Here is a 15743-nt window from a genome sequence, read left to right as displayed (position 1 = left end):
TCTTAATTTAGTTGACAAGCTAATGAGCAGAGTCCCTGCTCCTCCAAATTATGACGATCTAGAACAGTGGTACGTGCGGCTTGCGAGGCACACTTTTAAATCCTACTTAAGAAAAAAAAATCTTTTGAAAATAACAAAAAAAAAAAAAACATTGTCGGCAGAATTAATTTTATTCTCATTCAGTCACTTCCATTGCCCATACTGCAGTGATTTTTGTGTAGTGGTGAGAATGTCCGAGATAAAGAATATGTTTTTGCATACGGATATCTCTACAGCTGAACATTGTTGTGTGCCTTCAAGTTGAGCTTCTAGTAAATACAACAAGGTACTTAGTTTTCATACATTTCCCTGCAGAAAGCTGATCTAAATGGATCGTTGCTATCTGGAGAGAGAGAGAGCTTTACAGTTAGTTCCTATACCCGATTTAGTAGCCAGCATTTTAAAAAAGAGGATTTTTATGAGCCAGGGCAGTGACTGTTGACGAAGGGAGCGGTTCCTGCGTTGTTTGATTGGAACAATTTGCTCTTTTGGACTGTGAAAAATAACCAGCAATGTGCTGTCAGTTTCTTACCTGCAGTTATGGGCAGTGATGATAAGCAAAGGAGTCTGTTATGGGCCATGTTAAAAATCAGCAACGTGCTGTCTGTTGCTGTTATGGACTTTGTGATCCGAACTTGGAAATATTTTACTGGCAGTGTTTCAAATTATTATTATTAAAGTTGAAATTTGTAGTTGCAGTGAGTTATTACATCATGCTTTTCATTCCTTAAAAATATATATTATCCTTATTCTCAAATGCATAATGGTTTCAGGAAGGAAATGGACATTTTTGGATTGGGGCTCTTGCAGAAATATATGTTTGTCAATGTGGCCCCTTAGTAGGGCATGGTTGAGTACCACTGATCTTGAAGAAATTATTTGGAGTTTTAGAGCAAACCTCCTCTAAAATCTCACTTGGGATTTGCTGGGGTTTTCTCATGGGTGTCCAGGATTCTCGGACAGGTTTTCAAAATAACTTTTTAAATTGCTTTATATTCACATAATAATAATAGCTTTTACATTTTTTCCACAAATTCTCAAATTCGTTCATTCCAATTAATGACATTTATTCAATGTCTTAGTCTAAATGCACTCCAGTTTAATGTTGTCATTGTCTTGTTTGAAAGGTGAAATTTCACTGTGGTGTTATTTGTTTTACAGTGTGTAAATACACTTTTCTGGCCGTCTTTTATAGGGGACACAGCCTTAAAGCTAATAAATACAGTTTGAGAGAATGTATGTGGTTTCTCCAAGGCTTTAATTTTATCTTAAATAATTAAAAATTGTGACATAAAAATATATGTGAAAAAAAAGTTCTGTGCTATTAATAAGCTTGTATATTATCAGAAACTTATTCTAATGATTGCCTGTTGAAACGAACTAGTATCTTTGAAATTAATTTTCACACTTTCTTGCAACCTGTAGCTTTGACTACGGATTTAACTTTCTTTTCTGAGGATAAGTAAAAAAAGATGATAAAGTAAGAATCTTGCCAGGGATCATTGTTACAGCTTTTGTCTGGGAATGAGTTGATTACTATGAATGAGTGTTTATGACTGTGGCTGGTGATTTAGTGAAATGCTTTAAGCACTTATTCTTGCTTAGTGGTCTGTGCTGCTTACATAGGCTGTACCACATATATTTCTAGAATGTTTTTGGAGAAATTAATGTGCTTGCATGCATGTTAACTGGTTTCATTGCACACATGCATTCTTCTTTTCCTTCTGCACTGATGTGAAGTGTAGCCAATATGATCTTTACAAAGCATGCTTGTACAAATACAGTATTCTATGTATACAGTGGGGCAACAAAGTATTTAGTCAGCCACCAATTGTGCAAGTTCTCCCACTTAAAAAGATGAGAGAGGCCTGTAATTTTCATCAAAGGTATACCTCAACTATGAGAGACAAAATGAGAAAAAAAATCCAGAAAATCACATTGTCTGCTTTTTAAAGAATTTATTTGCAAATTATGGTGGAAAATAAGTATTTGGTCACCTACAAACAAGCAAGATTTCTGGCTCTCACAGACCTGAACTTGTTATCAATATAAAAGACACCTGTCCACAACCTCAAACAGTCACACTCCAAACTCCACTATGGCCAAGACCAAAGAGCTGTCAAAGGACACCAGAAGCAAAATTGTAGACTTGCACCAGGCTGGGAAGACTGAATCTGCAATAGGTAAGCAGCTTGGTGTGAACAAATCAACTTTGGGAGCATCCATCCATCCATCCATTGTCTCCCGCTTATCCGAGGTCGTGTCGCGGGGGCAGCAGCTTGAGCAGAGATGCCCAGACTTCCCTCTCCCCGGCCACTTCTTCTAGCTCTTCCGGGAGAATCCCAAGGCGTTCCCAGGCCAGTCGAGAGACATAGTCCCTCCAGCGTGTCCTGGGTCTTCCCCGGGGCCTCCTCCCGGTTGGACGTGCCCGGAACACCTCACCAGGGAGGCGTCCAGGAGGCATCCTGATCAGATGCCCGAGCCACCTCATCTGACTCCTCTCGATGCGGAGGAGCAGTGGCTCTACTCTGAGCCCCTCCCGGATGACTGAGCTTCTCACCCTATCTTTATGGGAGAGCCCAGACACCCTGCGGAGGAAACTCATTTCAGCCGCTTGTATTCGTGATCTCGTTCTTTCGGTCACTACCCATAGCTCATGACCATAGGTGAGGGTAGGAACATAGATCGACTGGTAAATTGAGAGCTTCGCCTTGCGGCTCAGCTCCTTTTTCACCACGACAGACCGATGCAGAGCCTGCATTACTGCGGATGCCGCACCAATCCGCCTGTCGATCTCGCGCTCCATTCTTCCCTCACTCGTGAACAAGACCCCGAGATACTTGAACTCCTCCACTTGGGGCAGGATCTCGCTACTAACCCTGAGAGGGCACTCCACCCTTTTCCGGCTGAGGACCATGGTCTCGGATTTGGAGGTGCTGATTCTCATCCCAGCCGCTTCACACTCGGCTGCGAACCGATCCAGAGAGAGCTGAAGATCACGGCCTGATGAAGCAAACAGGACAACATCATCTGCAAAAAGCAGTGACCCAATCCTGAGCCCACCAAACCGGACCCCCTCAACGCCCTGGCTGCGCCTAGAAATTCTGTCCATAAAAGTTATGAACAGAATCGGTGACAAAGGGCAGCCCTGGCGGAGTCCAACTCTCACTGGAAACGGGTTCGACTTACTGCCGGCAATGCGGACCAGGCTCTGGCATCGATCGTACAGGGACCGAACAGCCCTTATCAGGGGGGCCGGTACCCCATACTCTCGGAGTACCCCCCACAGGATTCCCCGAGGGACACGGTCGAATGCCTTTTCCAAGTCCACAAAACACATGTAGACTGGTTGGGCAAACTCCCATGCACCCTCCAGGACCCTGCTAAGGGTATAGAGCTGGTCCACTGTTCCGCGACCAGGACGAAAACCACACTGTTCCTCCTGAATCCGAGGCTCGTCTATCCGACCGACCCTCCTCTCCAGGACCCCTGAATAGACTTTTCCAGGGAGGCTGAGGAGTGTGATCCCTCTGTAGTTGGAACACACCCTCTGATCCCCCTTCTTAAAGAGGGGGACCACCACCCCGGTCTGCCAATCCAGAGGCACTGTCCCTGATGTCCATGCGATGTTGCAGAGGCGTGTCAGCCAAGACAGTCCTACAACATCCAGAGCCTTGAGGAACTCCGGGCGTATCTCATCCACCCCCGGGGCCCTGCCACCAAGGAGTTTTTTGACCACCTCGGTGACCTCAGTCCCAGAGATGGGAGAGCCCACCTCTGCGTCCCCAGGCTCTGCTTCCTCATTGGAAGGCATGTTAATGGGATTGAGGAGGTCTTCGAAGTACTCCCCCCACCGACCCACAACGTCCCGAGTCGAGGTCAGCAGCGCACCATCCCCACCATATACAGTGTTCACACTGCACTGCTTCCCCTTCCTGAGACGCCGGATGGTGGACCAGAATCTCCTCGAAGCCGTCCGAAACTTTGGGAGCAATTATTAGAAAATGGAAGACATACAAGACCACTGATAATCTCCCTCGATCTGGGGCTCCACACAAGATCTCACCCCGTGGGTTCAAAATGATCACAAGAACGGTGAGTAAAAATCCCAGGACCACACGGGGGCACCTAGTGAATGACCTGCAGAGAGCTGGGACCAAAGTAACAAAGGCTACCATCAGTAACACACTACGCCGCCAGGGGCTCAAATCCTGCAGTGCCAGACGTGTCCCGCTGCTTAAGCCAGTACATGTGCAGGCCCATCTGAAGTTTGCTAGAGAGCATTTGGATGATCCAGAAGAGGAATGAAACCAAAATAGAACTTTTTGGTAAAAACTCTACTCATTGTGTTTGGAGGAGAAAGAATGCTGAGTTGCATCCAAAGAACACCATACCTACTGTAAAGCATGGGGTTGGGAACATCGTGCTTTGGGGCTGTTTTTCTGCAAAGGGACCAGGACAACTGATCCGTGTAAAGGAAAGAATGAATGGGGCCATGTATCGTCTGATTTTTGAAGAATTTATTTGCAATGTGATTTTCTGGATTTTTGTTCTCATTTTGTCTCTCATGGTTGAGGTATACCTATGATGAAAATTACAGGCCTCTCATCTTTTTAAGTGGGAGAACTTGCACAATTGGTGGCTGACTAAATACTTTTTTGCCCCACTGTATATGGTAACAGTTTATTCTAATTCTTTACTCTCACAGTTCACATAGTGACTTTAACAGTTTTAAAGAAACAACAGATATAAGAATTCTCTGTAAAAATAATTTGTTTGGTAAATGGATGGGGAGAGGAAGACACTGTAGACAGAGAAGAGACTGAGGTTAAAGAAAGGAAAGAAGCTAGCAGGCAGGCAGGAAGGAAAGAGAGCCAGTTCAAGCAAGAGAGAAGGCAGACAGGAGAGAAGAGAGCCCCTTAGGGGAGTGTGAGGCCAGCACTCAAGAGCTGAAGGAGGTCATTTCAGCTGAGCAGCTCAGAGAGCTGGAGTGACCTGGTGCTCTCTCCCATTTAAGTCCGGGGAAGGCAGCGGGAGTTGGATTGAGCAAGGTGAGGCTCGGATGGGGAGACCTGCTGGTGAGCCATGGGCAGCAGAGACCTAAGCCTAGGAGAGATGTGGTCCATTGCAGCGCCCTACTGAGAACCATGGATAGCAGGAACCTGGCCCAAGAACAGAACGTTGGCTGTAATTGTTTACAGACATGTATATTTGTGTATTAAAAGTTGAGGTGCTGTTAATGACTACCTTCTATGCACTGGGACATAGAATTGACTGTGACAAAGTGAGAGAGAGAGGTTGTATGCTGGTGTAATGAACAGTAAGAAGGGGTTGAACAAAAGTCAAAATGATATTCTTACTTTTTAAATCCAAAAATTTATAATGAATTATAGTGGTGATTGTTACCTTGTCAGTTTCAAACAACAAAATAACTGGGAAATACACTTTTTTGAGCTGTTCCTCATCTCTTTGATCTAGCATGTAATTATTAAAATTTAGAAGTCGGAGGTACATGCACGTGTGTTTAGACATTTTTGTGTGCAGAGTAATTAGATAACTTCTTTAAAATTGTTTAAAAATCCTTTCATCCAAAACTGAGTGGTTAGTAGGACTGCGCTGATGGTTGTTAATATTGTCTATCTTAGATTGGCTGTACACATTGTTGATGTAAATAAAAATCGTTGATGGCTTCAAAAATTTGTAGAAATTTCCTCAAAGTGTCAAATTGCTGCTGTTTGTTTAAATTTTGTGTGCCTCACAAGAAGGTTGTTGGGCACTAATTCGCAGTAGCTGGCATGTGAGGTTTATTTGCTGTGCTAGTTTAGCAGAATGTAACAATCAACTAGGTATGATTGCTACACTTCACTGCTAATATGGGAAGTGGACAATGTTCGAAAGATATAAAGGTTAAATCCCATTATACCAAATATTGAAGTACAGTAATCCCTCGCTATATTGCGCTTAGACTTTCGCGGCTTCACTCTATCGCGGATTTTATATGTAAGCATATTTAAATATATATCGCGGATTTTTTGCTGGTTCGCGGATTTCTGCGGACAATGGGTCTTTTAATTTCTGGTACATGCTTCCTCGGTTGGTTTGCCCAGTTGATTTCATACAAGGGACGCTATTGGCAGATGGCTGAGAAGCTACCCAACCAGAGCACGTATTACGTATTAAATAAAACTCCTCAAATATATTGTGAGCACGGGGGCTGTTCGCACCCCTAGAGGATACGGCTGCTCCTCAAAAAACGCTGAAAGATTACCTTCACATTGCTGCCATCCTTCCTGGGCTTACATATGGCTGCTTTGTCAAGCGATATGCTTCCTGCACGGTGCTTCGCATACTTAAAAGATCAAACAGCACATATTGATTTTTGATTGTTTACTTTTCTCTCTCTTGCTCTGACATTCTCTGCTCCTGACGGAGGGGGTGTGAGCAGGGGGGCTGTTCGCACCCCTAGACGATACAGACGCTCGTCTAAAAATGCTGAAAGATTATCTTCACATTGCTCCCTTTCGGCTTTGTCAAGCGACATGCACATGCTTCCCGCACGGTGCTTCGCATACTTAAAAGCTTGAACGGCACATATTGATTTTTGATTGTTTGTTTTTCTCTGTCTCTCTCACTGTCTCTGACATTCTCTGCTCCTGACGGAGGGGGTGTGAGCAGGGGGGCTGTTCGCACATTGGCCTAAGGATACAGACGCTCCTCTAAAAAATTCTGAAAGACTACCTTCACATTGGTCTCTTCCTTGCAGCTGCTTTATACGGCGGTGCTTCGCATACTTAAAAGCCAAACAGCTCTATTGATTTTTGTTTGCTTTTTTCTCTCTCTCTCTGCCATTCTCTGCTCCTGACGCGCACTCCTTTGAAGAGGACGATATGTTTGCATTCTTTTAATTGTGAGACGGAACTGTTATCTCTGTCTTGTCATGGAGCACAGTTTAAACTTTTGAAAAAATTACAAATGTTTGTTTGCAGTGATTGAATAAAGTTCCTGTCTCTCTACAACCTCCTGTGTTTCTGTGCAAATCTGTGACCCAAGCATGACAATATAAAAATAACCATATAAACATATGGTTTCTACTTCGCGGATTTTCACCTTTCGCAGGGGGTTCTGGAATGCAACCTCCGCGATCGAGGAGGGATTACTGTAACACAATTTTCAGATTAACAAATACTTTTTGTAGGCCTGGACAAACGTTCATAGAACATCATCTTAAGCAAATCTTTTTTTAAATAACAAACTTTTTTTCGACCAAAAATGGCCACCGAAGATAATAATGCAATTCAAAAAAATACTTAACAAAAAACAAAATAAAAAAAAAAAAAACAAACAACTTCTGTACCTTGTCTCTGGAAACCTGCAATAGGCTGTCTCAAAGAGAGAGGCACTCTTTTGCAAAATTTCCAGTGTTGGGAAGGCTCGGCTAGAGTGTAGGTGCAACATCATACACATAGTCAAATTCTGAGTCAGTGCTCCACTGAACATCCACACAGGTGGTTGTGTTGTGTGCAAATACTGCACTGTTCGAGTTTCAAAGAAAGTGAGAAGCGGTGTCAGTTTACACTGAAATAAAAATTAGCAATCCTAGAAAAAGTTGATTCCGGTATGAAGAAAAATTACGTGGAGAAAAAATTTTGGAATCATGTCTTCATCTTCATCTAATGACTCATTTTCATTATGTATTTTCATACCTGTACTTCTATTAAAAAAAATTAAATCTGTCTCATTTTCAAATAAAATATTTTTTGCAGCTTAAGAAGCGCTGTTTTTTTTATACAGGTATTGTCAAGCTTGTGTCAGAGTTGCAAGAGAGACAGGAATGGGAGTCCAGGTTTTCAATGAAAATACAGGTACTTTATTAATGTATAGAAAAGGGGCAGGTACAATCTCAAGACTTCATTCAGAACAGGAGCTCTTGGGAGCCGCGGCACAGGCGATCGTCCACACCAGCAGCTCGGAATCGCCACTGTGGCAGACCCGGTCTGGAGAAGACAGATCAGGAGAGTGTGAGGAAGAGCAGATTAAAGCCTGTGTTAAATGTTAAACATTGTGCGACAAGCACAGTACGTAGTAACCCTGCAGAGGACAACCAATTGTTTTGCCCTTGGTTTACTGTTTACCAGAGGCAGCAGAGCAGCTACGAAGCTGTCTTTGCACTGCTGTCATTAGACATAGCGAATTACCGGCGGCCCCAGTTACAGTATTATGTATTTTACCCATATTCATTATAACAAGATATTTTTCTGGTCCCGTGGGGTTCATTATAGCAGGATTCCACCTGTACTATCATTAAAATATTCAATCCCTGACCTCTCTTCCTCCCTCCTGCTTTCCCATACTCAAAAGAAGCCCTGATGATAGGTAAAATTGATTAAATATGAAAGTGTATTGTAATCAACAAACCAGTGTTTACACATGTACATAAAAAAGGTGACGGTGCTTGTTTTGTGATCCCATTTCCCACTATCTCCCCAAGGCCAAAAGGCTAGTCCCCAGTCCTATACAAAAACGCCAAAAATAGTGCAAAAAAGAGAAATTTAAAAAACGGAATGACAGCAGCCCAGGTAAGCAGAGAGCTGAGGAGACTTCGTGCCAGCAAAGCAGTGGGTCCAGATGGAGTATCTCCACGACTGCTGAAGGCCTGTGTGCTGGAGCTGGGGAGTCCTCTACAGCGCATCTTCAGCCTGAGCCTGAGCCTGGAACAGGGGAGAGTCCCGAGGTTTTGGAAAACATCTTGCATCACCTCAGTCCCAAAGGTATCATGTCCTAGTGAGCTGAATGACTTCCAGCTTATCGCTCTGACGTCACATGTGATGAAGACCATGGATTGGCTGCTGCTTCACCACCTGAAGCCACAGGTCCGCCATGCCCTCGACCCTCTGCATTTCGCATACCAGGAGAAGGTGGGAGCAGAGGATGCCATCATCTACATGCTACATCGATCCCTCTCCCACTTGGACAGAGGCAGTGGTGCTGTAAGAATTATGTTTCTGGACTTCTCTAGTGCCTTCAACACCATCCAAACTCTGCTTATTAGGGACAAGCTGACAGAGATGGGAGTAGATTCATACCTGGTGGCATGGATCATGGACTATCTTACAGACAGACCTCAGTAAGTGCGTCTTGGGAACTGCAGGTCTGACATTGTGGGCAGCAACACAGGAGCACCGCAGGGGACTGTACTTTCTCCGATCCTGTTCAGCCTATATACATCGGACTTCCAATACAACTCAGAGTCCTGCCAAATGCAAAAGTTCACTGACAACACTGCTGTCGTGGGCTGCATCAGGAGTGGGCAGGAGGAGAAGTATAGGAACCTAATCAAGGACTTTGTTAAATGGTGCGACTCAAACCACCTACACCTGAACACCAGCAAAACCAAGGAGCTGGTGGTGGATTTTAGGTGACTGTGTGCAGAGGGTGCAGACCTATAAATACCTGGGAGTGCAGCTGGATGACAAATTGGACTGGACTGCCAATACTGATGCTTAGTGCAAGAGAGGACAGAGCCAACTATACTTCCTTAGAAGGCTGGCGTCCTTCAACATCTGCAATAAGATGCTGCGGGGGGGTTAAACGTTAACATTATACAAAGTTATTTTCTGTTTTACCTGCATTTTTATCACTCTTTAATATTGTTTTTTTATATCAGTGTGCTGCTGCTGGAGTATGTGAATTTCCCCTTGGGATTGATAGTCTATCTATCTAGAAATAACCATTGGGCCATATACCAAAACCCAACACATCGTCTCGGGTGTTCACCTCGCCATTTCTGTTCTTCTGAGTGGCCAACCCACAAATGGCAGACATCCCTAGGTGAAGTTTGCCTTTGCCTTCTTCCTAAGCTTAGATAGACAGGCCCTTTGCTTTGCTGGTTCCTTTCTCTCTCCTCCTTTTACGTTAATGGTTGTCTTTTATTTATTTATTTTTTTTTTAATTAAAAAAAAGGTAGTTATAGAAACATGACACCTGCCTCAAGCAGGTTCCTCCAAAACTTAGCCGTCAACTACAATGCCTGAATGGGTATTCCTTCAGCATTTTCAAGTCCTTGTAATATAGTGACGGCAATCAAGAGAGCAAACCCGATTTTAATTTTGTGTTGTCTTGCTACAGCAGGACTGTGCTGTAAATGAGGAAAGGCAGCCTGATCAGAGCATCATGCACAAACTTTGAATGGGAAGAGCTTGGGTAAATTTGTAGCACAGTGTCAATAAGATACTTATTTCATTACTTCATTTACTCTTTACTCTTTTAGGCAGTTCAATGTCCTTTAAATGATCACTCACTGTGACTGCACAAGGTGGAACTCTTTTGTTTTTTTGGTATGTTTGCCCCTTTTAAAAGGTCCTGTGAAGCTGCACATTTGCATAATACAATATCTGCACATATTGTGGGTGACTGATCCCCAGGCTAATGCAACTTGTCAGCAACATTACAATATTTTTCATTCACCATCAGTTTTCTTGACCCGCTTATCCTGGGCTGGGTCTTGAGACAACTGGAGCCTATCCATGAGGTATTATATTTTACATAACCTATGCAGTGAGATTTGAGCGTCAGAGAAAGAAGGTAGCAGCAGGGTGGTGCTTGTTTGCTGTTGTGAGCAGTGCTTGAAGTGGGCCAGTTCTAATGGTGCTCATAGATTCAAGATCATATACTAATATACACACATTCTGAACTTCAAAGAGTAGGCTGCTTGCCCTGTTGTGTAAAAGTTATAATGATTTTGGTGGAGGAACAAGATGCTGACTTAACAAAGAACTAGGAGTAATTTGGTCCCACTTCATGCACTGCTTCCTAGCAAAAAGGAATATAATTGTACTGTGTACATGAGAAGACAAAATTGAAGTAAACTGATTACACTATCTATCAAAACAGTGGCTTACATTTTTTCAAAAGGCCAGTCCCATTGTCCTCCTGCATGCACATTGTACATTGCAAGCTTGCAATACCAGTCGACACTCAGCATTATGTGCTTTTTGCAGTATGTTGTTTTCACACATGGTAAGAAGGCAAAATCTGCATTATAGCCATACCACAATAAAAAAAAAAAAAAAATTCTGCAACACATGAATACTCGCTTTTTTGTTCAGAAGATGCTAGAAAAAGAACAACTGAGGATAAGGTGTATGAGAGAATAAAAATAATTAGTAATTTCTAGTTTCCTGTTGGTAGAAATGTATTCAAATCCATTTTATAATGAAGATCACATTTTTAAGGTTTGTGAAAATACAGCATTGTGATTTGTAGTCATTTTAAATGAGCTTGAATAACCTTTGAGTAATCGTAATAACCCTCCTGAATGCTACTGTGTGTGCAGAGTTGTAGCATTCTGTGAGACAACAAAACTAACTACTGTATTCTAAGTTAAAAACACCTGTGCACCATTCACTACCACCTACCTACTGCCCAGTGTCCGATGCTTCCCACTGTACATGGATAGAACATATTCATACTTACAAGCATCTCTTTATCTCTTCACCCTTCCAAAGTCCGATTCAGTGGTATCGTACATCGTCAATGTTTTGAAATAATGATAATGTGATCTTTTAAATCATCTCACAGCCCTGGTGGATAGTTCCCCATTTTGTCTCACTGCGGTGCCCCACAGAACTACATGTTTCATTATTTAGTAAGGGTAGATTTTATCTTATATTGGCCCTTTAAGTGAATTACATGGAATAAGAACAATGATATAATAAAAGGATTGGAACAGTAGAGAACTGCAATATTTATTTTCACAGTAATACTGGGGACATATACAGGGTGAGTCAAAATTATGTTAACACTAATGGATTATTTTTATCTCGACCACAACTTTCCAGGTCGATGGATAGGTCATGGTGGACCATTGCCATGGCCTCCACACTCCCCTGATTTGACACCCTGTGATTTCTGGTTATGGGGTATGGTGAAGGAGTGTGTGTATAGCAGGAAAGTTTGTGATATCAGTGACCTGAAGGACAGAATACATACTGTGGTATCATCTGTTCTCCGCGAAATGTGTGTCTGGGGTTTAAATGGTACTGTTGCTCGTTGGTTTTTGTGTTTTGAACATGATGGTGAACAGGTTGAGACATTTCTATAAATCATCTTGCACATATGAAGTTTCTGGATAAATTGTTTCTGCCATTCAAATGTTAACATAATTTTGACTCACCCTGTGTATATATATTTCTATACAGTAAGAACAGAGTTGGTGGCCCTCTGGTTTAAGGATTTGGTCTGGTAACTCAAAGGTTGCTGGTTCAAATGCTGAAAGTGACAGAAGGAATGCTACTCCGTTGAGACTTTGAGCAACACCCTTAACCTGCCAGTTGTTCCAGTGGCTCTGTACAAATAGCTGACCCTGCACTCTGACCCCAAAACTCTGGAGAGTAACTTGGGGTATGCGAAAAATGACAAATTCCTAATATAGTACAAGTAACTGATATTGCATATAAAGGATTAAAAGCCACAAAAAATTGTAAATCTTTTTTTGTGTTGTTTGTAGGAATGTTGTGATCAGTTTTATGGAAACTGGTACAGCACTTGTGTTGTAGTTTGTCTTCATGAATAGTGTTGATGTTGTTTTTTTTTTTTTTCTCTCTTTTTTTCTGTTTTTCAAAACTGTCTACATGTCTGTTTTTTGTGTATTAAAAAAAAAAAAAAAACATACAGTACCTGTAGAAGTAGTTTCCAGTCATGTGCAATGGGCCAGACTCCAAGACCAGGCTGTTTCTAATGAGTTTGCACACAGTTTGTGTGAGGAACTTGCAGATTTGGGTGCAACTGTCGATCCTAATGTGATGTGGGAGACCTTCCGTGACAAGACCCTGAAGGTTGCTGGGGTTTGTGTTGGTGTTACCGGTGTTCCCAGAAGGAGGTGTTTCATCTCGCAGGGCACCCTGGATATCCTCGAGAGGAGTCTCAGCGCACAGCTCAATGGCAACTCTGGTATGTACCAGGAACTGAGAAGGATGGCTGCGGGGGCTCTGAGGGCAGATAAAGAGGCGTTTGTTAGAGGAATCTGTGAGCAAGTGACACACCATCTGTGGTCTAGCGACCCACGTCCTGCTTACAGAGGAGTTAAAGCATTACGCACATCTGAATCTGTTCCTTGGAGAGTCTCAGTCAGGGCGGCTGATGGAACGGTCCTTCTGGATGACATTGCAGTTGTGACCCACTGGGCTGGCTACTTTGAGCAGTTCAAAGCTGATCCTCCAGCTAGGACGTTGGATATCTCTGGGTCCACGGTTTTTGAGGCTGATCCTCCATTTAGCTGTGAACCACCCAATCTCACTGAGATTGCACAGGTGGTGAATCAGCTGAGGGGAGGAAAGGCTTCAGGGATCTGTGATATCCGGGGTGAACTTTTCCAAGCTGGTGGTAAGGCTGTCCTCCTGGCATTGCAAGCAATCTTTGTTTCCATTTGGGAAACTGGCATCATCCAACTGACTAGAAAACGAGACTTGTCGTCCCAATCTGGAAAGGGAAGGGTGATCGCCTAGATTGCAGCAACTACAGGGGGATAACACTGCTCTTGGTGCCAGGTAAGGTCCTTGCTAGGGTCGTCATCAATAGGATCCGTGATCACTTGCTCATCTACCAGTGACCGGAACAGTCTGGTTTTACGCCTAAGAAGTCTACCATCAACCGCATCCTGGCACCGAGGGTTCTCATGGAGCGCAAACGCGAATATCGGCAGTTTCTTTGCAGCCTTTGTCGATTTTTGTAAAGTGTTCAACTCAGTTGATCGAGCTGCCCTGTGGGACATCCTGAGGGTTCGCGGGATCCCCTTAAGGTTGCTGGATATCATGGCCGGTCTATACACTGGTGTTATGAGTGCTGTGGAGAGTGGAAGCAGAACTGGGGTTCGTCAGGGGTGTGTTCTTGCTCCTACTCTGTTCAATCCTTGTATGGACTGGATGTTGGGCAAGGTCGTTGGGTCCAACAGCTGTGGGGTATCTAAGTGAAGAAAGATTCACGGATCTTGACTTTGCTAACAATGCTGTGATCCTCGCGGCATAAATGGAGGCTCTGATCAGGGCTCTCAAGAGACTGAGAGAGAAGTCTGAGTGTCTGGGCTTGCAAGTGTCCTGGATAAAAAACAAGATCCAGGCCTTTAATGACCTCTTGGGCACAGCCATCAGCAGTGTGTCTGTCTGCAGAGAGAGTGTCGACCTTGTTGAGAGGTTTACTTACCTCAGCTGTGACATTCATGTCTCTGTTGATTCATCCTATGAAGTCAGTAGATGGATTGGGAGAGCATTGGGGGTTCAGCTTGTAAGATCCTCATTGTTAGGGACCTGAGTTGTTGGACCAGGCCAAGGGGTTGCCCATGTAATACCTGGCTGCAACAGACAGAGGGTCATTTCCAGAAGGTGGGACTGGACCGCGTGTCTGCCTGGGGAGTTGCCAACCGGGATCCCGAGTTGTTTCGTCGTCTAGTGGGTGTGGCAACGCGTTGTACCAGTGCATGCTCCCTGACTTGACTTACAGTGGGCAAACATCTCAATGATGAGCAATGAAAGAGATGCACCCATCCCAGATTTCAAGTCATAGCAAAGGGTTTGACAAGTTTGCAACACAGCAAAATATGAAAAAAGTGAAAGGATCTAATACTTTATGAATCCACTGTATATAAGGATGTTTTTGATTGAGTGCATTTAGCTTTTGGAGGTATAATTGCCTATAGTTCTGCAATCCTTTTCTGGGTCATCTGGCTTGGTTAGCCATTTGTAAACCTCTTAAGGTATCTACTATTACAACCACCCAGTTACATTGATAATCTGTTTTGCTCCCACTGGTTCCAGCTAAACACTTTCTTTCATTTGCTGACTGCAAATATTCCTATCTCATGTGCTCTCATGCAGCAGCAGTGTGTGTGTTTGCTTTGGACTTGGTCCCCACAACTGTCTTCTCATTTATTTGGATTATGTTGCAAAATTTCTCCAGTTTTTACTTTGGGAATAATGTCATTTGAGTGTTTTCATTTGTTTACAATTGCTTTATGAGTTTTTTTCTGGTGTTTTTCTATTCACCACCCATTACAGAAATTTTATGTAAACTGCTCATTGCATTTGTTTTGTTTATATTTGTTTGGTTCTCCAGCTTAGGTGTGCAATCGGCCTTACTGCATTAGTGACCCCAGTTGTTATAGGGTAACAAAATGCATTATTTCTGTGTACACATAGATAGCAAACTGATAATATTAGTACAATTGCAGACTTTATAATATTAAAAGCAATGTCCCTATTCAAGCTGAGTATTTATGAAAACCAAATTAAATTTAATGTTGAAGGAACTAAAATGTATTATATGAAACATGCACAGGCCTTCTTATACTGTATAAAAATAAAGTATTCTGTCACATTATAACTTACTGGATGTTTGCTTCCTTCAGGTCCCTTCTTTTCAAGATAAGTTTGCAGTATGAGTCTGTTTTGTGTGACTCCGATCAGAGTTTACCTCCGAGGTGGACATAATAGTCTTGTATAGGGAAAAAGTGGGATAGTTTTATATTATTAATTTTTTAGTAATACAAGCAAGAGGGGGAGGGGGAGTGGGGATGGGGTGGAGTGGTGATGGTTAGAACTGGCTGAGCATCGCACTGCAAAAAATGAAATATACGCAAGTGAAAATTATTTATATCATGATATTAAATCTTATTTTCCTTATTGTAAGAATTGACATATCAAAAATGTGTATTT

At 42.9% G+C, this 15743-nt stretch overlaps 1 protein-coding gene across 1 annotated transcript in view; it reads left to right on the top strand.

Annotated features, from left to right (window-relative positions):
- dcbld2 (discoidin, CUB and LCCL domain containing 2) overlaps positions 1-15743 on the top strand; it is a 143120-nt gene that overhangs the window by 68988 nt on the left and 58389 nt on the right. The window lies entirely within an intron of this gene.

The sequence above is a fragment of the Erpetoichthys calabaricus genome, chromosome 4, assembly GCF_900747795.2.
Source record: "Erpetoichthys calabaricus chromosome 4, fErpCal1.3, whole genome shotgun sequence".
In the NCBI taxonomy this organism is placed as follows: Eukaryota; Metazoa; Chordata; class Cladistia; order Polypteriformes; family Polypteridae; genus Erpetoichthys; species Erpetoichthys calabaricus.
Note: the sequence above shows the minus strand (reverse complement) of the source record. Positions and strands in the feature narration are given on the sequence as shown.